The following is a 27,199-nucleotide window of genomic DNA, read 5'->3' as shown; positions in this document are numbered from 1 at the left end:
ATGAGAGATAGAAATAGAGAGTAAATGACTTGATGACCATGCACAGAAAAATAAACTGAAATATGTGTGATAAATTGTAAGACATCAGAAGGAGGGAGGTCAAATGAAGGGAAATATGTACACACAGCAAATTGAACTATTGATTGGAAGGGAAGAAGAGTATAAGCAAGAAGACTAAAGCGTCAGCAATACAGCTCTAGAAAAAAGAGATCCAGACTTTGGAGCAGATTTTTAAAAGAATAGTGTGTTTTGTAGGACAGATGGTACGTTTTATTTGGAGATTTTTAGATGACTGGAATGCAGCCCAGAAGGGATGCCCTCGTGAAAGTGGTAACTTGTCGTACCAAAAATAAGGGAGGAGGAAATGAGATTGGGGAAATTAGATATTTGAGGAAGTGATGCAGGGTGAGATGAGGCCTGGAAAAAATCTCTATTTTGGAGTTTTTAAGACAGAGGTAACAGGTTCCCTTCGAGACCTCTGCTGCTGAGAATCAATTTAGGCCAGTTGGTGAAAGTGACTCAAAAAAGGCAAGAGAGCAAAATCTTTGCAGGTGGAACAGTTGCGGTTGATGATCGTTGAAAGTGATGGATGTAATACTTGCCAGGAGTTCATCAGACCCTGGTCCGGATGCCCCCACGCGTAAGGCTCCTCCTCAGGGATCGTGACCCCTGCCTCCAGCCGCCACTGCCTCCGCGAGTTTACTGCTCCTAGTGACTGCCGTTTTTAGATCTATCTGCTTCTCTCTTTCTCTGCTTTCCCCCCGTGTTTTGTTCTTTTTTTGTAGGGTCTGCCTGCTGGTTTCTTCGTTCTCCAGCACCCTACTGCCGTCTGTTTTCCACTGGATTCCTGCCGCTGCCCCCCTGCGGCCCGCCTACTTGCATGTGCATCCCTTCCCATTTGCCGCCCCGCTCCCGCCTCCCAGCTGCCCCTCCCTCCCACTCGGCCTCTTAAGGTGCGCTCCGTGCGGCGTTTAGTGTGTCCTGACCCTGGTCCAGACGCCCCCACGCCGTAAGGCTCCTCCAGAGGAATCGTGACCCCCGCCTCCAGCCGCCATTGCCTCCGCGAGTTCACGGCTCCTAGTGACTGCCGTTTTTTTGATCTATCTGCTTCTCTCTTTCTCTGATTTCCCCCCGTGATTTGTTCTTTTTTGTAGGGTCTGCCTGCTGGTTTCTTCGTTCTCCAGCACCCTACCACCGTCTGTTTTTCCCTGGATTCCCACCGCTGCCCCCCTGCGGCCCGCCCACTTGCCTGGGCATCCCTTCCCATTCGCCGCCCCGCTCCCGCCTCCCAGCTGCCCCCTCCTCCCTCTTCACCTCATATGGAGCACGCCACCAGGACGCGCGCAGCGGGCGCGCCGATTGAGCGCCGAAGGTGCGCTGAAGGTGCCCCAAAGGCCTTCCCGTCTACACCCGTCCGCGCCTGGACCGCACCCAGCACCAGAACCCCTGGCCCTCGACGATGCCAGCCCACCCGACGGACTTACAACGCCGCCACCCTCCACGCTCCCAACGCCGGTCGGACCCCAGCCTGCTACCGAGTCACCCCGAAACACACCCATGGACCATTCACCTGCCAAGCCTGCAAATTCACCTGCCTCCGAACCTGCACCGCACCCGCCAAGCCAAGCACCAGCAACAACCACCTCAAGTGCGTCCTACTCAACACCCGCTCCGTCCACAGGCACGCCGTCGAACTCTGGAACCTCCTTGACACAACATCACCAGACGTCGTCTTCCTCACAGAAACCTGGATGAACGCCTCCTCAGCTCCCGACATCACCATAGCCATCCCGAATGGCTACAAGATCACCCAGAGGGACCGTATCAACCAAACCGGAGGAGGTATCGCCATCGTCCAGGGAAACACCATCCGCATCACGACCTACTCCGATGACACCCTCACCGCCGAGCACCTTCAGTTCCAGATACACTCCAACCCAAAGACCACCCTCAGAGGCACTCTCATCCACGGACCCCCGGGACCATGTGCACAATTCAGCAAAGCCATCGCAGACTTCGTTAGCCCGCACGCCCTCACCTCCTCAGACTACATCCTCCTAGGGGACCTCAATTACCACCTGGAAAACATCAAGGACTGCAACACCGCAGCCCTGCTGGGCAACCTCGCCAACCTCGGACTCAAGCAACTGGTAAACACCCCCACCCACTACGCCAGCCACACGCTTGACCCCATCTTCTCCTCCAGCAAGCACATCTCCTTCAGCCATGCCACAGGACTACACTGGACAGATCACAGCTGCGTCCACTTCAGCTTCAGGAGAACTACGACCCACCACCACCCGCAACAGGTTCCCCGCAGAAGCTGGAGCAAGATCACCGCTGACCAGCTCACCACCGCCCTCAGCCAGAACCCACCCACCAACACGACGGACCCAAACGAAGCAGCCCCGCAACTTCACACGGTGGCTCACCAACTGCGTCGATGACCTCGCACCACTGAAGAACCCTCCCAACAGATCCGGCAGCAGGAAAACCTTGTGGATTACCAACGACCTCAAAAACTCCAAGAAAACCTGCCGCACCATCGATAAAGCCTGGCGCCATGACCAGACAACAGGAAACATTACAGCCCTCAAGAACGCCACCTGCAAACACCACCAGCTGATCTGCACGACCAAGAGGACAACATTCAAAGAACGACTGGACAACAACACCCACAACAGCAAGGAACTCTTCAGCATCGTTAAAGAGCTCTCCAACCCCAGCGCCTGCAACAACGACATCACACCCTCGCAAGACCTCTGCGACTCGTCGCCTTGTTCTTCCAGGGCAAGATCACCGACATACACAACAGCTTCGGTGCACAGACCACGCACCCAACCACCAAACCAACGCCCCCCACCACCACCCTCTGCACCTGGACTCCTGTCAGCACTGAAGACACCACCTGCTTGATGAACACTATCCACTCAGGCTCCCCAACCGACCCCTGCCCACATCACATCTTCATCAAAGCTAACTCCATCTTCGCACCCCAACTCCGGAATATCATCAACAGCTCCTTCGCATTCGCCACCTTCCCGGGGAGTTCGAAACATGCCGAGCTGAGCGCTCTTCTGAAGAAATCCACCGCGGACCCCACGGACCTCAAGAACCTCCGCCCCATCTTGCTCCTCCCTTTTCCGGCCAAAGTCATCGAGAAGACCGTCAACAAACAACTCTCCACCTTCCTCAAGACAACCGGATCCCTCGACCCCTTACAGTCCGGATACCGAGCAAACCACAGCACCGAGACCGCTCTCATCGCAGCTACCGATGACATCAGGTTCCTGTTTGACAACAGGGACACAGCTGCCCTCATCCTCCAGGACCTCTCTGCAGCCTTCGACACCGTATGCCACTGCACCCTGATACAGCGCCTCAGCAACACCGGAATCCAAGGAGTGGCCCTGGAGTGGATCATCTCGTTCCTCACCTGAAGAACCCAGAGAGTCCGCCTCCCATGGTTCCGATCCGCGGCCACCGAAGACATCTGCGGCATTCCACAAGGATCCTCACTCAGCCCCACCCTCTTCAACGTCTACATGAGCCCTCTCGCAGCCATCGCACGTCAACACAACCTTAACATCATCTCCTACACCGACGACACCCAGCTGATCCTCTCCCTCACCAACAACCCCGCCACTGCCAGAGCCAACCTCCAGGAAGTAATAAAAGACGTTGCGGAATGGATGAAGCTCAGCCGTCTGAAACTGAACTCAGACAAGACAGAAGTCCTCATCCTGGGACCATCCCCTATGGCCTGGGACGACTCCTGGTGGCCCCCTGCCCTGGGCACCGCACCTAAGCCAACGGACCACGCACGCAACCTGGGCTTCATCCTGGACTCCTCCCTCACGATGACCAAGCAAGTCAACGCTGTCTCGTCATCCTGCTTCAACACCCTGCGCATGCTTCAAAAGATCTTCAAATGGATCCCCACCAAAACCAGGAAGCCGACTGGACTACGGGAACACTCTCTACGCTGGAACCACAGCCAAACTCCTGAAAAGACTCAAGCACATACAGAACGCCTCTGCACGACTCGTCCTGGACATCCCTTGTCACAGCCACATCTCCACCCATCTGAAAGACCTGCACTGGCTCCCCGTCAACAAGAGGATCACGTTCAGACTCCTCACCCACGCACAAAAGGCTCTCCACGACACGGCACGGGCCCAAAATTTCTCAACAGCCGCCTCACGTTCTACACACCCACCCGCCAGCTCTGATCCGCCAGCCTCGCCCTCGCCTCCGTCCCAAGAATTCTCAAATCCACCGCTGGAGGAAGATCCTTCTCCTACCTGGCGGCCAACACATGGAACTCCCTCCACACCCACCTCTGGCTGACCCAGGACCATCTCTCCTTCAGGAAACAACTCAAGACCTGGCTGTTCGGGCAGTAGCGACTCTTCCCCCGCCCTCCCAGCGCCTTGAGACGGATGTATGACGTTAGAACGCATACATTGACAACGCGTACCTTTACAACGCGTTCGTAACAGCGAAAGTTGTTACCACGCATTGCGCTGGGGGGCGCAAAATTGATTAATTTAATTTACTATTCCAACACCAGTCCCCGTGGATAGTAGGGAAGGTGTTGGGATAGTAAATTAAATCATTTACTATCCTTGAGCGCCCCCCAGTGCAATGCGTGGTAACAACTTTCGTTGTTACGCCCGCGTTGTAAAGGTATTCCGTGGTAATGCTTGCGTTCTAAACGCTGCATACCCTTGAGACCCTAGCGGGTGAGTAGCGCGCTTTACAAATTCGCTGATTGATTGATTGATCCCATTTTTTCCAATTTCTTTTTAAGAATTCCCTCATATGGCAAGAAGTACTCTCATTGTGCCAATACTGCATTTTGTTATGAATGCCCCTATTATGCCAAGAATTACATGCAATATTCCAGTAGCAGAATTTTGCCATTGATACTGCTTATATACCATTGGTAATTAAACAACAAGTGGTGGTGATGGACAGAGTTTCTGAATTAAGCAGAATACTCTCACCCAGTCAAGAGATCAGGGCTAGATCCTACACCGTTTTTTAGCTCACTGCACCATCCCAGCTCAGAACCTGGCTATATGCAAATTAGTCTGTTCCTGTCCCAGTGCATGATGGGAACAGGGCAAACCAAACTACAAAGCCAATTCTTTCACTGGGAAGGAAACAAGCTTCCGGGGACCGGTTTCTGGCATTACAGCCGTCTTCGGCCCGGCTTGCTTGAATCCTGATGGTGCAATGAGCAAGGGACTCACATCTGAGTATACCCTTCCACGCTTATGGTGGACAAAATAATCAAACAACAAGTGGTGGTGATGGACAGAGTTTCTGAATTAAGCAGAATACTCTCACCCAGTCAAAAGATCAGGGCTAGATCCAACACCGTTTTTTATTTAGTCTGTTCCTGTCCCAGTGCATGATGGGAACAGGGCAAACCAAACTACAAAGCCAATTCTTTCACTGGGAAGGAAACAAGCTTCCGGGGACCGGTTTCTGTCCCCGGAAGCTTGTCTCCTTTCTGGTGAAGAATTGGCTTGGTAGTTTAGTCTGCCCTGTTCCCATGATGCACTGGGCCAGGGACAGGCTGATTTGCATATAGCCAGGTTCTGAGCTGGGATGGTGCAGTGAGATAAATAACGGTGATGGATCAAGCCCTGATCTTTGGACTGGGTAAGAGTGGTCTGCTTAATTCAGACACTCTGTTCATCACCACCCCCTTTTCTGAATCGTTTTTGGCCACTATAGGTGTGGCAGGGTATACTCAGACATGAGTCCCTTTCTCACTGCACCATCAGGATTCAAGCAAGCCGGGCCGAAGAAGGCTGAAATGCCAGAAACCGGTCCCCGGTAGCTTGTCTCCTTTCTGGTGAAGAATTGGCTTGGTAGTTTAGTCTGCCCTGTTCCCATGATGCACTGGGCCAGGGACAGACTGATTTGCATATAGCCAGGTTCTGAGCTGGGATGGTGCAGTGAGATAAATAACCGTGATGGATCAAGCCCTGATCTTTGGACTGGGTAAGAGTGGTCTGCTTAATTCAGACACTCTGTTCATAACCACCCCCTTTTCTGAATCGTTTTTGGCCACTATAGGTGTGGCAGGGTATACTCAGACATGAGTCCCTTTCTCACTGCACCCTCAGGATTCAAGCAAGCCGGGCCGAAGAAGGCTGAAATGCCAGAAACCGGTCCCCGGTAGCTTGTCTCCTTTCTGGTGAAGAATTGGCTTGGTAGTTTAGTCTGCCCTGTTCCCATGATGCACTGGGCCAGGGACAGACTGATTTGCATATAGCCAGGTTCTGAGCTGGGATGGTGCAGTGAGATAAATAACGGTGATGGATCAAGCCCTGATCTTTGGACTGGGTAAGAGTGGTCTGCTTAATTCAGACACTCTGTTCATCACCACCCCCTTTTCTGAATTGTTTTTGGCCACTATAGGTGTGGCAGGGTATACTCAGACATGAGTCCCTTTCTCACTGCACCATCAGGATTCAAGCAAGCCGGGCCGAAGAAGGCTGAAATGCCAGAAACCGGTCCCCGGTAGCTTGTCTCCTTTCTGGTGAAGAATTGGCTTGGTAGTTTAGTCTGCCCTGTTCCCATGATGCACTGGGCCAGGGACAGACTGATTTGCATATAGCCAGGTTCTGAGCTGGGATGGTGCAGTGAGATAAATAACGGTGATGGATCAAGCCCTGATCTTTGGACTGGGTAAGAGTGGTCTGCTTAATTCAGACACTCTGTTCATCACCACCCCCTTTTCTGAATCGTTTTTGGCCACTATAGGTGTGGCAGGGTATACTCAGACATGAGTCCCTTTCTCACTGCACCATCAGGATTCAAGCAAGCCGGGCCGAAGAAGGCTTAAATGCCAGTAACCGGTCCCCGGTAGCTTGTCTCCTTTCTGGTGAAGAATTGGCTTGGTAGTTTAGTCTGCCCTGTTCCCATGATGCACTGGGCCAGGGACAGACTGATTTGCATATAGCCAGGTTCTGAGCTGGGATGGTGCAGTGGGATAAATAACGGTGATGGATCAAGCCCTGATTTTTGGACTGGGTAAGAGTGGTCTGCTTAATTCAGACACTCTGTTCATCACCACCCCCTTTTCTGAATCGTTTTTGGCCACTATAGGTGTGGCAGGGTATACTCAGACATGAGTCCCTTTCTCACTGCACCATCAGGATTCAAGCAAGCCGGGCCGAAGAAGGCTGAAATGCCAGAAACCGGTCCACGGTAGCTTGTCTCCTTTCTGGTGAAGAATTGGCTTGGTAGTTTAGTCTGCCCTGTTCCCATGATGCACTGGACCAGGGACATACTGATTTGCATATAGCCAGGTTCTGAGCTGGGATGGTGCAGTGAGATAAATAACGGTGATGGATCAAGCCCTGATCTTTGGACTGGGTAAGAGTGGTCTGCTTAATTCAGACACTCTGTTCATCACCACCCCCTTTTCTGAATCGTTTTTGGCCACTATAGGTGTGGCAGGGTATACTCAGACATGAGTCCCTTTCTCACTGCACCATCAGGATTCAAGCAAGCCGGGCCGAAGAAGGCTGAAATGCCATAAACCGGTCCCCGGTAGCTTGTCTCCTTTCTGGTGAAGAATTGGCTTGGTAGTTTAGTCTGCCCTGTTCCCATGATGCACTGGGCCAGGGACAGACTGATTTGCATATAGCCAGGTTCTGAGCTGGGATGGTGCAGTGAGATAAATAACGGTGATGGATCAAGCCCTGATCTTTGGACTGGGTAAGAGTGGTCTGCTTAATTCAGACACTCTGTTCATCACCACCCCCTTTTCTGAATCGTTTTTAGCCACTATAGGCGTGGCAGGGTATACTCAGACATGAGTCCCTTTCTCACTGCACCATCAGGATTCAAGCAAGCCGGGCCGAAGAAGGCTGAAATGCCAGAAACCGGTCCCCGGTAGCTTGTCTCCTTTCTGGTGAAGAATTGGCTTGGTAGTTTAGTCTGCCCTGTTCCCATGATGCACTGGGCCAGGGACAGACTGATATGCATATAGCCAGGTTCTGAGCTGGGATGGTGCAGTGAGATAAATAACGGTGATGGATCAAGCCCTGATCTTTGGAATGGGTAAGAGTGGTCTGCCTAATTCAGACACTCTGTTCATCACCACCCCCTTTTCTGAATCGTTTTTGGCCACTATAGGTGTGGCAGGGTATACTCAGACATGAGTCCCTTTCTCACTGCACCATCAGGATTCAAGCAAGCCGGGCCGAAGAAGGCTGAAATGCCAGAAACCGGTCCCCGGTAGCTTGTCTCCTTTCTGGTGAAGAATTGGCTTGGTAGTTTAGTCTGCCCTGTTCCCATGATGCACTGGGCCAGGGACAGACTGATTTGCATATAGCCAGGTTCTGAGCTGGGATGGTGCAGTGAGATAAATAACCGTGATGGATCAAGCCCTGATCTTTGGACTGGGTAAGAGTGGTCTGCTTAATTCAGACACTCTGTTCATAACCACCCCCTTTTCTGAATCGTTTTTGGCCACTATAGGTGTGGCAGGGTATACTCAGACATGAGTCCCTTTCTCACTGCACCCTCAGGATTCAAGCAAGCCGGGCCGAAGAAGGCTGAAATGCCAGAAACCGGTCCCCGGTAGCTTGTCTCCTTTCTGGTGAAGAATTGGCTTGGTAGTTTAGTCTGCCCTGTTCCCATGATGCACTGGGCCAGGGACAGACTGATTTGCATATAGCCAGGTTCTGAGCTGGGATGGTGCAGTGAGATAAATAACGGTGATGCATCAAGCCCTGATCTTTGGACTGGGTAAGAGTGGTCTGCTTAATTCAGACACTCTGTTCATCACCACCCCCTTTTCTGAATCGTTTTTGGCCACTATAGGTGTGGCAGGGTATACTCAGACATGAGTCCCTTTCTCACTGCACCATCAGGATTCAAGCAAGCCGGGCCGAAGAAGGCTGAAATGCCAGAAACCGGTCCCCGGTAGCTTGTCTCCTTTCTGGTGAAGAATTGGCTTGGTAGTTTAGCCTGCCCTGTTCCCATGATGCACTGGGCCAGGGACAGACTGATTTGCATATAGCCAGGTTCTGAGCTGGGATGGTGCAGTGAGATAAATAACGGTGATGGATCAAGCCCTGATCTTTGGACTGGGTAAGAGTGGTCTGCTTAATTCAGACACTCTGTTCATCACCACCCCCTTTTCTGAATCGTTTTTGGCCACTATAGGTGTGGCAGGGTATACTCAGACATGAGTCCCTTTCTCACTGCACCATCAGGATTCAAGCAAGCCGGGCCGAAGAAGGCTTAAATGCCAGTAACCGGTCCCCGGTAGCTTGTCTCCTTTCTGGTGAAGAATTGGCTTGGTAGTTTAGTCTGCCCTGTTCCCATGATGCACTGGGCCAGGGACAGACTGATTTGCATATAGCCAGGTTCTGAGCTGGGATGGTGCAGTGGGATAAATAACGGTGATGGATCAAGCCCTGATCTTTGGACTGGGTAAGAGTGGTCTGCTTAATTCAGACACTCTGTTCATCACCACCCCCTTTTCTGAATCGTTTTTGGCCACTATAGGTGTGGCAGGGTATACTCAGACATGAGTCCCTTTCTCACTGCACCATCAGGATTCAAGCAAGCCGGGCCGAAGAAGGCTGAAATGCCAGAAACCGGTCCACGGTAGCTTGTCTCCTTTCTGGTGAAGAATTGGCTTGGTAGTTTAGTCTGCCCTGTTCCCATGATGCACTGGGCCAGGGACAGACTGATTTGCATATAGCCAGGTTCTGAGCTGGGATGGTGCAGTGAGATAAATAACGGTGATGGATCAAGCCCTGATCTTTGGACTGGGTAAGAGTGGTCTGCTTAATTCAGACACTCTGTTCATCACCACCCCCTTTTCTGAATCGTTTTTGGCCACTATAGGTGTGGCAGGGTATACTCAGACATGAGTCCCTTTCTCACTGCACCATCAGGATTCAAGCAAGCCGGGCCGAAGAAGGATGAAATGCCAGAAACCGGTCCCCGGTAGCTTGTCTCCTTTCTGGTGAAGAATTGGCTTGGTAGTTTAGTCTGCCCTGTTCCCATGATGCACTGGGCCAGGGACAGACTGATTTGCATATAGCCAGGTTCTGAGCTGGGATGGTGCAGTGAGATAAATAACGGTGATGGATCAAGCCCTGATCTTTGGACTGGGTAAGAGTGGTCTGCTTAATTCAGACACTCTGTTCATCACCACCCCCTTTTCTGAATCGTTTTTGGCCACTATAGGTGTGGCAGGGTATACTCAGACATGAGTCCCTTTCTCACTGCACCATCAGGATTCAAGCAAGCCGGGCCGAAGAAGGCTGAAATGCCATAAACCGGTCCCCGGTAGCTTGTCTCCTTTCTGGTGAAGAATTGGCTTGGTAGTTTAGTCTGCCCTGTTCCCATGATGCACTGGGCCAGGGACAGACTGATTTGCATATAGCCAGGTTCTGAGCTGGGATGGTGCAGTGAGATAAATAACGGTGATGGATCAAGCCCTGATCTTTGGACTGGGTAAGAGTGGTCTGCTTAATTCAGACACTCTGTTCATCACCACCCCCTTTTCTGAATCGTTTTTAGCCACTATAGGCGTGGCAGGGTATACTCAGACATGAGTCCCTTTCTCACTGCACCATCAGGATTCAAGCAAGCCGGGCCGAAGAAGGCTGAAATGCCAGAAACCGGTCCCCGGTAGCTTGTCTCCTTTCTGGTGAAGAATTGGCTTGGTAGTTTAGTCTGCCCTGTTCCCATGATGCACTGGGCCAGGGACAGACTGATATGCATATAGCCAGGTTCTGAGCTGGGATGGTGCAGTGAGATAAATAACGGTGATGGATCAAGCCCTGATCTTTGGACTGGGTAAGAGTGGTCTGCCTAATTCAGACACTCTGTTCATCACCACCCCCTTTTCTGAATCGTTTTTGGCCACTATAGGTGTGGCAGGGTATACTCAGACATGAGTCCCTTTCTCACTGCACCATCAGGATTCAAGCAAGCCGGGCCGAAGAAGGCTGAAATGCCAGAAACCGGTCCCCGGTAGCTTGTCTCCTTTCTGGTGAAGAATTGGCTTGGTAGTTTAGTCTGCCCTGTTCCCATGATGCACTGGGCCAGGGACAGACTGATTTGCATATAGCCAGGTTCTGAGCTGGGATGGTGCAGTGAGATAAATAACCGTGATGGATCAAGCCCTGATCTTTGGACTGGGTAAGAGTGGTCTGCTTAATTCAGACACTCTGTTCATCACCACCCCTTTTCTGAATCGTTTTTGGCCACTATAGGTGTGGCAGGGTATACTCAGACATGAGTCCCTTTCTCACTGCACCATCAGGATTCAAGCAAGCCGGGCCGCAGGAGGCTGAAATGCCAGAAACCGGTCCCCGGTAGCTTGTCTCCTTTCTGGTGAAGAATTGGCTTGGTAGTTTAGTCTGCCCTGTTCCCATGATGCACTGGGCCAGGGACAGACTGATTTGCATATAGCCAGGTTCTGAGCTGGGATGGTGCAGTGAGATAAATAACGGTGATGGATCAAGCCCTGATCTTTGGACTGGGTAAGAGTGGTCTGCTTAATTCAGACACTCTGTTCATCACCACCCCCTTTTCTGAATCGTTTTTGGCCACTATAGGTGTGGCAGGGTATACTCAGACATGAGTCCCTTTCTCACTGCACCATCAGGATTCAAGCAAGCCGGGCCGAAGAAGGCTGAAATGCCAGAAACCGGTCCCCGGTAGCTTGTGTCCTTTCTGGTGAAGAATTGGCTTGGTAGTTTAGTCTGCCCTGTTCCCATGATGCACTGGGCCAGGGACAGACTGATTTGCATATAGCCAGGTTCTGAGCTGGGATGGTGCAGTGAGATAAATAACGGTGATGGATCAAGCCCTGATCTTTGGACTGGGTAAGAGTGGTCTGCTTAATTCAGACACTCTGTTCATCACCACCCCCTTTTCTGAATCGTTTTTGGCCACTATAGGTGTGGCAGGGTATACTCAGACATGAGTCCCTTTCTCACTGCACCATCAGGATTCAAGCAAGCCGGGCCGAAGAAGCCTGAAATGCCAGAAACCGGTCCCCGGTAGCTTGTCTCCTTTCTGGTGAAGAATTGGCTTGGTAGTTTAGTCTGCCCTGTTCCCATGATGCACTGGGCCAGGGACAGACTGATTTGCATATAGCCAGGTTCTGAGCTGGGATGGTGCAGTGAGATAAATAACGGTGATGGATCAAGCCCTGATCTTTGGACTGGGTAAGAGTGGTCTGCTTAATATAGACACTCTGTTCATCACCACCCCCTTTTCTGAATCGTTTTTGGCCACTATAGGTGTGGCAGGGTATACTCAGACATGAGTCCCTTTCTCACTGCACCATCAGGATTCAAGCAAGCCGGGCCGAAGAAGGCTGAAATGCCAGAAACCGGTCCCCAGTAGCTTGTCTCCTTTCTGGTGAAGAATTGGCTTGGTAGTTTAGTCTGCCCTGTTCCCATGATGCACTGGGCCAGGGACAGACTGATTTGCATATAGCCAGGTTCTGAGCTGGGATGGTGCAGTGAGATAAATAACGGTGATGGATCAAGCCCTGATCTTTGGACTGGGTAAGAGTGGTCTGCTTAATTCAGACACTCTGTTCATCACCACCCCCTTTTCTGAATCGTTTTTGGCCACTATAGGTGTGGCAGGGTATACTCAGACATGAGTCCCTTTCTCACTGCACCATCAGGATTCAAGCAAGCCGTGCCGAAGAAGGCTGAAATGCCAGAAACCGGTCTCCGGAAGCTTGTCTCCTTTCTGGTGAAGAATTGGCTTGGTAGTTTAGTATGCCCTGTTCCCATGATGCACTGGGCCAGGGACAGACTGATTTGCATATAGCCAGGTTCTGAGCTGGGATGGTGCAGTGAGATAAATAACGGTGATGGATCAAGCCCTGATCTTTGGACTGGGTAAGAGTGGTCTGCTTAATTCAGACACTCTGTTCATCACCACCCCCTTTTCTGAATCGTTTTTGGCCACTATAGGTGTGGCAGGGTATACTCAGACATGAGTCCCTTTCTCACTGCACCATCAGGATTCAAGCAAGCCGGGCCGAAGAAGGCTGAAATGCCAGAAACCGGTCCCCGGTAGCTTGTCTCCTTTCTGGTGAAGAATTGGCTTGGTAGTTTAGTCTGCCCTGTTCCCATGATGCACTGGGCCAGGGACAGACTGATTTGCATATAGCCAGGTTCTGAGCTGGGATGGTGCAGTGAGATAAATAACGGTGATGGATCAAGCCCTGATCTTTGGACTGGGTAAGAGTGGTCTGCTTAATTCAGATACTCTGTTCATCACCACCCCCTTTTCTGAATCGTTTTTGGCCACTATAGGTGTGGCAAGGTATACTCAGACATGAGTCCCTTTCTCACTGCACCATCAGGATTCAAGCAAGCCGGGCCGAAGAAGGCTGAAATGCCAGAAACCGGTCCCTGGTAGCTTGTCTCCTTTCTGGTGAAGAATTGGCTTGGTAGTTTAGTCTGCCCTGTTCCCATGATGCACTGGGCCAGGGACAGACTGATTTGCATATAGCCAGGTTCTGAGCTGGGATGGTGCAGTGAGATAAATAACGGTGATGGATCAAGCCCTGATCTTTGGACTGGGTAAGAGTGGTCTGCTTAATTCAGACACTCTGTTCATCACCACCCCCTTTTCTGAATCGTTTTTGGCCACTACAGGTGTGGCAGGGTATACTCAGACTTGAGTCCCTTTCTCACTGCACCATCAGGATTCAAGCAAGCCGGGCCGAAGAAGGCTGAAATGCCAGAAACCGGTCCCCGGTAGCTTGTCTCCTTTCTGGTGAAGAATTGGCTTGGTAGTTTAGTCTGCCCTGTTCCCATGATGCACTGGGCCAGGGACAGACTGATTTGCATATAGCCAGGTTCTGAGCTGGGATGGTGCAGTGAGATAAATAACGGTGATGGATCAAGCACTGATCTTTGGACTGGGTAAGAGTGGTCTGCTTAATTCAACACATTAATCTTGTCACTAAGACTTTGCCACAAAAAAACATTTGGGCACGAAGTTGGAATCGTGCCGATCTTGTCGCCCTATCATCCTCCTTGTTAAATTCCTCCCCAGATCTGGCTGGCCTACCATCCTCTTCACAAGCTGTCGCGATTGACTCCTGGCTCACGGAGGGATGTAACATAATAGCCCCTTTACGCCGGATATCGACCAAAAGACCTAAGGAGGCAAACCGGTGGTTTAACGAACATTTAAAGGAAAAAAAGCTGTCCCTCCGGCGAGCTGAGAGACTGTGGAGAAGGAAGTATTGCCCAGTACAGAAAACGCGCTACCTTGCATTATTGCAGGAATATAAAAAATCCATCTTAGAAGCAAAATCTGCTCACTTCTCTTCCAAAATCTTAGCGTCTGAGAATAAATCGAAAGAAATTTTCAATATCGTTAATGAGTTGGCCTTTTCAGATAGGACCAGCCCCAACCTCCCTCCTACCCAAGCCCTGTGTGATTCTTTGAATCATTACTTTTTGGACAAAATCTCTAAGATCAAGACTAACATCCCCCCCCCTCCTCTAGCTATGTTGATCCCCTTCCCCCCTCTGTTCAATCCTGCTTACTTTCGATTCCCCCTCTGACGGAAGAAGTTCTCTTGAGATTACTTCCCAAGGTAAAATCGGGCTCCCCGGCCGACATTTGTCCGGCCCACATCCTTCAACGGATCTACTCAGTCTGCACTCAGCCCCCGATTACCTTCCTTAACAGTTCTCTTGCACAAGGGGTTGTAATTCCCGCCCTAAAATCGTCCTCTATTGTACCTATTTTAAAAAAACCTGGTGTTGACCCATCCTCCCCAACCAACTATCGGCCCATCTCCTTGCTACCCTATTTAGGCAAGGTGCTTGAGCGATATACCACGTCGGTACTCAGTGCTCACGTGGAAGCAACTGGCGGCTTGGCATCTTGTCAAGCGGGATTTCGGCCCAGGCATTCGACGGAAGCCGTTGTGGTGTCGGTCCAGGACGAACTCAGGGAGGGCTTGGACCAGGGCAAACACCAGGCTCTGGTACTCCTCGATCTTTCCGCCGCGTTTGATACGGTGGACCATTCCATCTTGCTTTCACGTATCAGAGCGGCGGGAATCGGGGGCTCCGCCCTGGTCTGGCTTTCGTCCTTCCTGCGGGACCGCACCCAGGCAGTCCGGCTGGGGGATTTCACATCAACTCCCCTCAAGATCACCTGTGGTGTTCCCCAGGGCTCTTCTCTTTCCCCTCTTTTGTTTAATCTGTATATCTACCCTCTCATCTTTGCACTCCAGCAGCTGGAGGTCACTGTATATAGCTATGCAGATGACCTCCAGCTCGTCTTTGATCTTTCTTCCTCTCCTCATTCTATTTCTAATTTTCAAACTGTTATGATTTTTATCAGGGATTGGATGAGCCACAACCATTTGAAGTTGAACCCAGATAAGACCGAGCTGGTTCTCACGGGTGGCTCCTCCAGTCCCTGGACTTCTTCCTTTTGGCCCTCTTCCTTTGGTCCCTCTCCCACTCCCTCCCCTACCGTCAAGACCCTTGGCATAAGAATGAATAACCTCCTCACTCTTCATCCACAAGTTAGCTCTGTCGTCTCTTCTTGTTTTTTCACTCTCCGCACTATCCGCACTGTCTCTCGTTTTTTTTCCCCTCTGGCACTAAAACTAATCATGTCTGCCCTTGTGATCTCCCGGTTGGATTATGCCAATGCCCTATACAACGGCATCCCGGCCTACAGTCTAAGAAAACTCCAGCTAGTGCAGAATCAGGCGGCTCGGCTAGTCTATGGCCTCTCCCGCTCTCATCACTCCACGCCACTTCTAAAGGCTCTTCACTGGCTGCCTGTCCGGCAGCGCTCTCTTTTTAAGATGGGCTGTATGGTCTTCCAGTCACGCCAGGGAACTGCCCCTGCTTTTATCTCCGCCCTGTTGAAGGAATATGTTCCTACTAGGGAGCTCCGGTCCTCCTCCCTAGCTCTCCTACAGGTTCCCCATTTTAAGAGAAAAAAATGGGGTGGGTCCAAATTCTCATTCCTGGCACCCACCTTTTGGAACTCCCTTCCTGCCCATTTACGTCTGGCCAAAGATTACTCTTTCTTTCGTAAGGGCTTGAAGACTTTTTTGTTCAGCCAAGCTTTTCCACTGTGAATTCAATTCTGAATCGATTTCTGTTTATCCCTCTGCTTCTGCAGTCCATGTTCCCAAAACCGCCAAGAAACCGTCTGGTGAACGTCGCGCTATAGAAATATTTTAAATTCAAATTCAAATTCACTCTGTTCATCACCACCCCCTTTTCTGAATCGTTTTTGGCCACTATAGGTGTGGCAGGGTATACTCAGACATGAGTCCCGTTCTCACTGCACCATCAGGATTCAAGCAAGCCGGGCCGAAGAAGGCTGAAATGCCAGAAACCGGTCCCCGGTAGCTTGTCTCCTTTCTGGTGAAGAATTGGCTTGGTAGTTTAGTCTGCCCTGTTCCCATGATGCACTGGGCCAGGGACAGACTGATTTGCATATAGCCAGGTTCTGAGCTGGGATGGTGCAGTGAGATAAATAACGGTGATGGATCAAGCCCTGATCTTTGGACTGGGTAAGAGTGGTCTGCTTAATTCAGACACTCAGTTCATCACCACCCCCTTTTCTGAATCGTATATACCATTGGTGGCCGGTATGTCAAATATTACCGTCAGTATTTCAGAGCCAGCATTTATCACTGTTTGTCTCCCTTTACCTGACTCATCAACCCTAACATACTATTGCTGACCTCTCTGAGGTAAACAATTACCTCCAAAATGTCATCAACAGCATTATGCTATAGGTGTCCCGTGATGTCAATCCTTACTTTCAGTATTTCAAGGCCTTCATTTTGCCTTGGGTGTCCCTTTACAAGACTTCCCTCCAGTATGCAAGCACTAGCATTTTTCCTCAGGGCCTCCTATGACAAGAATTAGTTTTAGCATGTTAGGGCCTAATTTTGCCATGGGTGCCCTTCCTTATGCCAAGGAAGAATCATGTCTAATCTGTTAATGGCAGCTGGTTAACTTGAGCGTAGTCATAATCCCAGAATTATATTGAGTGTGCCATGGCCAGCGGCAGACACACGATCATAAAACACACTCTTACTCATTCACACTCTCGCACTCATATTTACTCCCTTTCACATTCACTCTCTTCCTCGAAGCACAATGCAACAAGAAGCTAGGACAATGTTGCATTCTCAGTGGATACCACTATGATCTACATGGCATCTTGATGTTTTTCTAATCGGGCTCTTATATAGATGATCGGTCAACTTCATATGTATAAACAGTGATCACATGCTAGCCCTACAGTGAAGGATCATCCTGACGGATTAAAATATTCTCCTTTTAAAAGATTTACAATGAATAGCATTATGATGGTACAGTCCTGAGGAAGACACACCTTGGTGTCGAAACGCGTAGACAGGACACCATCTAACAGTTTTTATATCTATCAAGTGTTGTGTGTTTGGGGATAAAAATGCATATGCTATAATGCCAAAATGTTTTATCAATTGTCTATAATTATGTATCGTTTTTATCAAACATTATATTTTGTTTGAGAAATTAAATTGTATTCTATGTGTAAAAACAGTAGTCGATTATTATTTTTTGTGTGGTGATTAACACCTTTTATGTGCTAGTAGGTATTGGGAATTTGCCTGGGTGTTTTACTCACATACTTTTAGAAAGTTGTCATCTTTTACTTAAAATTCAAATGGTATTGGATCCAGCACTCCAAGATAAAAAAATGTAAACAATAGGCTTCACTATTTAGGAACAATTTAAGTGTGTGCACCGAGGTATCATCCCCTAGACCTGGGCCTATTTAAATAGTTCAGTTGCACCTCCCCACTGGAAAGTGTCCCTCTAGTTGCACAGCCAAAAATCCAATGCGGATTGATCAAGTCTGTAAATTAGACTCCAATTCTCCAACAATTGTTTCAGCAAATCCTTTAATTAGAGCTTCATGTTTTTATCACATCACTTTTCATAGAATGTGCTATTCTTCCAATCAGTATGCTTAATTACACAAGCATGTGTATCAGCCCCAATGCATTTCGGGCGTGTCCCCGCCCTTCATCAGGGGTGAATTTCCTAAAGAAACAAAGAACGAACAAATAAGACGACAAAAAATATGTATATATATATATTTTTTTTCAATATTTTACGATCAAAAAAGTGCAACATCTAAGTGACTTTAGTTCAACATAAAATGGTGTTTAAAGGTGTTGAAAACAATCATGATAAAAACGGGTGCTCAAAGGTAAGAGAAAGTTATTTTTCCAACGTATTCATGTATCAAACGGTTTCTGACTTGTGGTGCAACGTGAATAACATAAGAACAAGCATATGTGAAAGTGAGACCAATATGACAACGTGTCGTTATTAGTATTTTCGATGAAACTGTTTGTTAGAGGTGAGTTTTATTATGCCAAAATTGAGTATGTGCTTGAAAATGCGGTTTGTGATTAAAACGGTTGTATCATGCCACATTTGCTCAAAAGCTTTGCATATACGCTACTGTGTGAATTTATAGCCAACAACGCTACCCATATTTACCTCCAGGACTTAAACTCAGTAATCTGAGACCGTGAAAAACATAAGAACAAGCATATGTGAAAGTAAGACCAATGTAATAAAGTGTCGTTATTAATACTTTCGATGAAACTGTTGGTTAAAGGTGAGCTATATTATGCCGACATCAAGTACTTGCTCGCAACCTCCGTTTGTGATTAAAACAAATATATCGTGCAACTTTTACTCCAACGCTTCCCATATACGCTACTGCATGCATTATAGCCAACAACGCTGCTGAGATTTACCTCCAGGACTTAGACTTTGAAATCTGCCATAGTAGGTGCTGCTAATTGCACTGACTACTCGAGATGCACGTCCTGGCAGTTGCCATTATTAGTACGAGTGGAAACAGGGGAAAGGGAAAGATGGAAAGTGAAAATGGCGTGACCGAGCTCAGACTGCGGGGTGGCCATCTTGAAAGGGTTACATGGGAGTACCATGTTCATATCTTATTACTAAGTTAGGTAATGCAATTAAAAGAATATGGTTGTGAAAAGAAGAACATTGATGAAACATAACCAAGATTACATAAAATAAGCATAGGAATGAAACTTAACAATAAGTAAAAAGAAAGATGATGCACATGTACACACTATATGAGAACATATGTATACTAGTTACAGACAACTTTGAGTCACAAGAAACAACTGTATTCAACCTGGTCATTAAGACTGTTGGGTGTCAGCGTATTCAATTTCATGATCCAGAATGTTTTGCGCTGTATTAAAAACTTGCAAATGTCTCTTCCTTCTTTAATGTCAACGACTTCCCACACTAGGAACTGGAGTTGACTGATGTTATGGTTGAGCAGTGCAAAGTGTGTGGCCACCACTGACTTAGGATTTTTATTGGCATCTAATTTACAGACTTGATCACTCCGCAGTGGATTTTTTTACTTAGAGCATTTGGTGCCTTCTGCCTGTCTCTGGAATACATGTCTAGGATGGGTGATAACTAACTTTGTGCATTCCCTCTAGATTGCCACACGCAAAGGAAGCGTAGGTGTGACTGAGTCGCCATCTGCATGTTGATGGGTCATTCTGAGCAGGATCCGAGGGAGGAGCTGACACTTTACATCTGGAAGGGCTATATCCTGTCCTTACACAAAGTATTGCATGCCCCCTTGGAGTCTGGTGCCAGGGCAGGAAAGGCAGGGTATTGTGAACTTCAAAGCTTCTCTTTGAAGTCTGCCTATTTCAAAGGCCGAGCTGTGTATACGTACTAGACCTCTGACACCTCCAAACACTTTAGGAACTGAGGACATCCTACCAGTAAGAAGGACTGTGGTGCTGCCAGGAGGGACTGCTACTTTGCTGAACTGCTTTGCTGTGTTGGCCTTCGACCTGCTGGTTCTTGCCTGAAAGTGAGAAGGACTGGCCCTGCATCTCTACATTCTAGAACCTAATTATCTCCAAGAGTTTGTTGGCTTGCCTCCTATTTCTGAAGTCTCAGGGATATCAAAGACTTCACCCTGCAACCTGCAACCAGCACATGGACTCTATCTTCTGTGAGTCCTGCTCTGCCAAGTAGTGCCAATCCAGTCCTTGGGACATGGAAGTGAGTTTTCAGTGCTGCAACCCAGAAAATCCAAGCATCCAAGGTAATGTTCAGCGGGACAAGGGTGGTTTCTCTATCTGACTTGTGCTCCATCGCGATTTGCCTGAGCATTTGGATCTGCCCCAGTCATGTGCAACCAGATTACCCCGGTTTGCACTATTTGTTTCTAAGCTCTGCGAAACAGTTTATTCTTTGAAAAATCGTATCTTGACTTCTGTTTCTTGGATTTTTGTAATTTTGGTCTTGTTGCACTCCTAAAAATACTCTTGATTGCTCTAAACTGGTGTGGAGCCCTTTTCTATGGTTTTCACTGTGTTACTGTGTGTTGTGTGCACAAATACTTTACACATTGCCTCTTAGTTAAGCCTGGCTGCTCTGTGCCAAGCAACCAGAGCATGAGCACAGGTTAATTTAGAGTGTGTTACTGATTTAGCCTGACTAGGATTGTGGTTCCTGCTTGGACAGGGTGCAGACCTCTGCCAGAAACCCAATTTCTAACATCTCCCAACCAACTTCAATTCAATTCTAAAATAGAAAATGTCTCTGCATTTGAGCAAAAACGCTGCCATTCTTTGTTTCCACTGTCTTCTTCTTTCCAGCAGAAGCACCTGGTGAGTGGATGGAGATGTACTGCAATTGTTTGCCATGGGTCTAGTAGGCTGCCTTAGTCTTTGTGAGATCAGTAGGTTGGCCACTTCAGATAGGTCGCAAGGTATTATTTCTTCCTTGGTTAGGCCAGATGACAATCTAAGATCAGTCCACTCCCGGGTCAGATATTTAAATTAAAAATGCATATTTGTAAGTCCACCCCAACAATGGCTCTGGTTAATATCACCGAAATAAGGAATTATTATTAACCTCTCCTAAAAATATAAATAAGATGCAAAATCCCACCATAGTACGGCCAGAATTGGGATTTTTTTAACAATTATTTTTATTGGGTTCTGGACACACGTCCGCCTCCGAGGACTGGATATATTTGTGTTTAGGTTTGGTATGATGGTCTAGGAGAGTTTTCTGTAGCCATCTGATGCCTTTGCTGACTTGTTGGTTTACAAATATAGATTCTGGAGGGTTGTGTCATGGCCTGCCAATCTAGTAACTTGTGGGGGAAATCTGATTTGTGTGTTATGAGGGTTAGTGGTGATGAATATGTGGTAGCGCCCTCCCTCTGTATCACCTGTTGACAATATTCTAGTAGTATAGCTATAGGTGTAAGCAGGTGGGGGAGCGCTAGCCATGCAGGAGGATGGCTCTATGGTAATATTTGTAGTGGTTTCCCCTCATTAGAGGTCCTTAAAGAGGGTCTGCAGCAATGAGGCATTGTTGGCCCTGATGATATGGATACATTTTTGTGGAAGGTATATACCTCGATATGTAATGGTGCATGTGGTCCCTATAAACCCGTTTTGCCTTATAACCTCCTCTATCTCTCTGGCGTTGACCACTCCCCCCCTTGCAAATAGATTATTTTTTAAAGTTTATCTTGAACCCCGATACCCTGGCTAACTAGGAGGGCAATTCTATAATCGCTTGAAGGGATGCTGGGGGGTCGATTAGGAAGCATAGGATGTTGTCATCATAAAGGGACACATTGTATTCCTTGTTTACATATTCAGATTGCACTAGGGGTTTCATGGATAGTGCAAATACAAGTGGGAACAGAAGACACCCTGTTGTGTCCCTAGGTTTAAGAGGAGTGTTGAGGGTAGTTGGCCATTGATCCAAGGTGTGTTGCTGATTGTTTATAGTTTGCCTGTATTCAACGCCTCATCTTGGGACCAAATAGGACTTTGTTAAACAGTTTTGATATGAAGTTCCAATTTACCCTATTGAAGGCTTTCACCACGTCCAGTTAGAGAAGGACCATCGGTTGGTGGTTAATTCCACTGCTGTGATTAGAGATCACCTGTCTGGTGTTGCCTCTGGTATGACAGTATTGGATGAAGCTGCTTTGGTGTTGGAAGATCAGTTTCCACCATATTGTGTGCAGCCGGTGGACTAACACTGACACAAAAAAGTTCACAACTGTATTTAAGAGGGCGATGAGGAACAGGCCTGTGGATCTTTCTCTGACTTTAATTAGAGGGTTAATGTGCATTCTAGCATGCATTGGTTACCACACCTGTATTTAAGATGTGGTTGAAGACTTTTGCTAGAGGGGGAGCTAGTAGGGGGCGTAGGCCTTTCAAAAGGCTGGGAAGACGCCTGACCCCAAAGCTTCCTGGCCTTGTAGGCATTATATGGCCATTTGAATTTCAGCTGGGGTGATGCCTGTTTCTAGGGGGAGACAAAGTTCCTCTATCACCTTGCAAACATATTGTTGGAGATACTCCTTTTGTGTCTCTGGGAAGAGGCCTCGCTCAGTGAACAGGTTTTTATAGCATGTCTCAAAGATGCCTATGATGTCTTTTGTGTCCATGAGTGGAGAACCTGTGTCAGTGCGGACTACCTCTATGTAGTTTATTGTGTGTTTTGCATGCATTTTTTATGTAAACAGCCTTTCGGTTCAGTGGGATGAATCTAACTTGTGTTGGGTTTCTAGGCATTGTAACTTGGTTTCTAGTTCTTATTTCTTTAGATTTTCCATGCTTTTGAATTGTGCTGTCTGGAATATCAGTTCCCCTGGGCTACTGCTTATGCTGTGTCCCATATTGCGCTCTAGCTGGCATTCACAGTGTTGTTTTCTCTGAAGTAGTGTGTGAGCCCTTCCTTGATTTGCTTTCTGACCACATGGCCACATAGAGCTATCCCGTTCACTATCCAGGGTCACAAATTAGGGAGTCTCTGCCCATTAGCATCTGATGTCAAGTGCACCACATTTGGTCCGATAGAAGTTTTGCGTCAGTGTCTGTGGTGTTAACCGATTAGAGTCATGTTATCGAAATTAGGCTCAAGTCTATTTCTGTATATGATCGGTGGACATGTGAGTTAAAGGTATAGTCCCTTTCTTCCTGGTCTTGATGGTGCCAGATACCCAGAACGTTGAGGTCTCTTATCCCCTGTAGAAGGGAGAATGGTGGTTTGGGATAGGTGTATGATTGTGGGGACCGGTCCTGTGTTGTATTTAGTATTGAGTTAAACTCTCCCCCACCCCAATGATCACGTGCCCCTTGTTGGTATGTGGCAATTTTGGCATGAAGTTGGTATAGAATTGTTCTTTCCCATCGTTTGATGCATATAGAGAGAGAAGGGTGACCTTTGTGGCCACCAATTGTCCATGTGGCCCTATTTCTTGCCCATGTTTGTCTTGGTGATGTGATATTTAGATGTCTGCATTCATTGTGAGCTTTATTTGATTTCGGAGTGCACCAGACTCCTCTCTTGTCCGCCACAGATGAACGTTCTGGTGTGGATTGCTTGCACAGCTCATCGATTAGGCCTATAATTTCATTCGCCTTCCATACGTCAGTCACTGCTTGGTCCTTGCCTTTGTCTGTGAATTTCAGGCAAAAAAGCTACCTCCATTGGTAAGGAACATGTTCCTGGCGGAGACCTGTTGTGATGTCTCTAAACTAGTTACAACATGCTAGTGTGTGGAAAGAGACATCCTGATAAAGCAGGAGTGTGTCACCTTTGAATCTTAGTGAGTCCAATTTGCGTTCCGCCAAAATGTTGGCTTCTTTTGTTTTGAAGAAGTGGACCCTGCCTAGCATGTTCAAAGCATGAGTCTGCTGTAGCTGTAGGGTGAGTAAACTCGGTGTGTACGATCCAGCTGTAACGACTCCAGGGTGGAGTCAGGATTTGTTGAAAGAGTGTTTGAACATAGGCCTCTAGATCTTACCTCTACTGGGATTCCTCTTATGCTGATATTATGTCTGCGAGATCGGTTTTGGATGTCGTTGATCTTGTCAGTCAGTTCCTTCTGATGTGTTTCAATGGTTGCCAGTGATCGGGACATCTCATCTTGTCCATAAGCAGTTGTGGCAATATCATTTTCTACTTGATCTAGGCAAGTGTCTGTTTGTTGGAGAAGGTGATCTTCACATGAGATCACTTTGCGGTGTTCCTGTTTCCAGGAGGACATCTCTTTTCAGAATTCTAGCAGTAAGATTTGGATGTCGCCTTTTGTGGCTGAGGTCTGGAAGGGACAATACATCAGCTTTGTAGAGTTGTTAATGTCTGTAGAGTTCTCCACAGTAGTAGGCTTGTTGTTTTGTTTCAAGTTCAGCATCTCTTTAGTTGTTCTTGGCTTGGGAGTTTTGGATTTTGGGGCTGCCATGAGTGTGGCTTTGTTCACAGCAAGTATGATTCCACAACTTCTAGGTGAAGTAAGCTTGATGGTGTGGGGTGATGAAGCTGTTCACTCCCCAGTTCCACAGTAAGTCACTCCCCAATTTCACAGTAAGTCAGGGGCAGTAAAGCCATGTAGAGAAAACTTTCAAAGCACAGGGGCCAAGTTCATTGTGGTGCCAGTGACGCTAGGGTCGTCATCTTGTGTGCCCTGGAAGTGATGCTTCCCAACACGAGGGTCCTGCCACTCCTGAGATTTGCCCGTGGAGTTCTCCCTCTCACTGTGTCGGCAGCCCGCTCATGCATCCACCTGCTGCGGGCGCAAGGAAGGAGGCCGCAGGGGTGCTCACATGATGGGGTGATGCTGGTGGTGGGAGTGAGGGTGTCTCTTGCGTCAAACATCTTGGACTCAGTGGGTCAAAGCTCTGGTACTATGGCTGCACAGGTGTTGTCCCCAAGGGGCTCTGCTCAAAAGGTGCCGCTGGTGTGCTGGTGGCAATAGACTAGGATGCCTGGAGTCGGTGCACCAGCGCCGCACAGCCCCTAACAATTTCTGACTTGCTGCCCTGTTGTCTCTTTTGTGCCCTCACCCGCAATGGCCGTCAAGAAGGAGGCCACAGTGAAACCTTGTGACTGCCCAGAAGACATGGTCTGATGTTTGGGGCCTCTGCCTGGGCTCCGGGGTGATGCTAGTGGTGGGAGGGACCTCCATGTCCAATGACTCAATGGGGTCAAGTTCCAGTAGAACATCATGGATGTTATCTCTTGGAGCCCTGTTTGGGAATCACCGCTGAATTGTTGGGAGGAGGTGCACTAGGCTCCCTGGTGTATTTGCAGTCCTATTTCACCTGGCGCCGGATAGTAGTCTCCTCCTCTCTGCCACATAAGACCACTCAAATATGCGAGTCCCTTTAAGCGTACCTCTCAGGACTCTGATAGGTGCTCAGTGCCATGTTCCCACTCATCTGATGGGCTTGCACTGGGGATATTGTGTTTGTCCTTGCCATCCCACCTTCAGGCCTCCGCCAACAAGATCCTTATGACTCTTCCACAGTGATCGCACAAATGGCGGCCATCATGGGGAGAATTGGCCGAATTCCTCACAGTGACATCTCCAACTACGGCACAGGCCACTTTCCTCCATTTCAGTCTCCCTGCATGCTATGGAGCTTCAGTGGTCTGAGGGTGTAATCATGGGGCCACCACTTTGTGGGCTCCCACTTAATGCTGCTAGTGTTGGGAGCACCTGGTCAGAGCTCAGACAAGACAAAGCCCCAGAACAGTGAAAATAATTAAAAGTTACATATATTTTAAAGGATTAAAGATTATGATTAGTTCATCAATCAATAAAGAGATCTTGAAAATACTCTAATCCATTCATCCAGCACTTCATATTGCCATATGTGTAGAAAGCGCTTCATAAAGACAGGCAAAATCCCATGTACTGGCACATTGTTGGCAGAGAACTTGTGCGATAGTTGGGTGCATTTATCTTACCAGTGTGAAGTGTTCAGAGGTGAAAGTCAGGGCCCAATTCTCAAAGAAATTCATAATTCTGCACTGCCAGATTTACACCTGCCCGCAAGTGCAGATTTATGAATTTCTAAGATTCACAAATATTTCTGCATGGAAAGCTGCAAAACTCCAAATTTGCTAGGAGTAGTCCTGGGAAGTTCGACATTTCCACAGAGCCCATACTCCAGATCTGCGGATTTCTATATTGCTGGAATGAGATCTGCTATGAAAACTCACAAAAAATGTATTTTTCGTGCGGAAAATATTTTTTCCCTTGGAGAAGCTCCATACTCCACCCCCACAAATCTCTTGGCAATCCATTTCCCTTTCTGGGGTGTATTTGGGAATGTAAGAAGTTTGTGAATGCCTACAATCCTACGTTTGTGGGTATAGTACATTTTCAATGCTAACCATGCCTTGGAACACATAAAACCATCAATGTTCCTACCAATTGAATTGGATTTAAGGATGCGGAGAACTCCACAATCGTGGTGGAGTTCTCTGGACCTGTAAATGGCTTTGTTTATGTCTGGCAGGTGTAAAACAGTTTTATCAGCAAATGTAACTCTTTTGAATAGGGTCCACAGAGTTTAAGGTTATAAAAGTAAATAGCTGTTACTCGATAAAAGACATTAGGAAAGACAAAAGGCCTACTTTTTTTCTCTGCATCCAAAGTAGGTTTTCTAGCCTTATCTGGTCTTGATGGATACAGTGCTTACTATCTCCTTTTCAACACTGTCCCTTTTATCTGAACACTCCTTATGCTGGCACAGTACTCTGTCAGAACTAACCATAGTACTTATGTCTGCATCATGGTAATTTTTCACTGTAGGGCCAACACGCCCTATAAGAGCACCCAGAAAACCAACAAAATGTATTTAACCCGAGGTAAAATCAGTCACTTAAAAAATAGATGGTGCAGTGCATGGCATCATATCTACGCTGGCCAACAACAGCAATTTTTTCCTTCTTCTAGATACAGAGGGAATGAGAGCAGATTCCGAGATCAGAATGTCGGGGGCTTGTGATGATAGTGGTGCCTTTCCTCCAGAAGAGAATAATGTCCTGCAATCTCCTTGATGTCCTTGCTTGGCAGCCATATAGCTCCTGCCTTCACAAATTGGCTAACTGTCCCAGTGGTTGCTCCAGGCAAGTCGCGAGGCATGCAACACTGGCACCAAGTAAGACCTCCTCCTCTATTAAAGTGTCCTTGTATGCTGCTACCCAATTTGGAGCCCATGCTACTGCCTGCTAAGCGATTGGGTGGAATTTCCTTATTTTACTTTACTTTACTT

The sequence above is a fragment of the Lissotriton vulgaris genome, chromosome 7 (genome assembly GCF_964263255.1).
Source record: "Lissotriton vulgaris chromosome 7, aLisVul1.2, whole genome shotgun sequence".
Lineage (NCBI taxonomy): Eukaryota > Metazoa > Chordata > Amphibia > Caudata > Salamandridae > Lissotriton > Lissotriton vulgaris.
The sequence above is the reverse complement of the archived record's forward strand: the minus strand, read 5'-3'. Positions refer to the sequence as shown.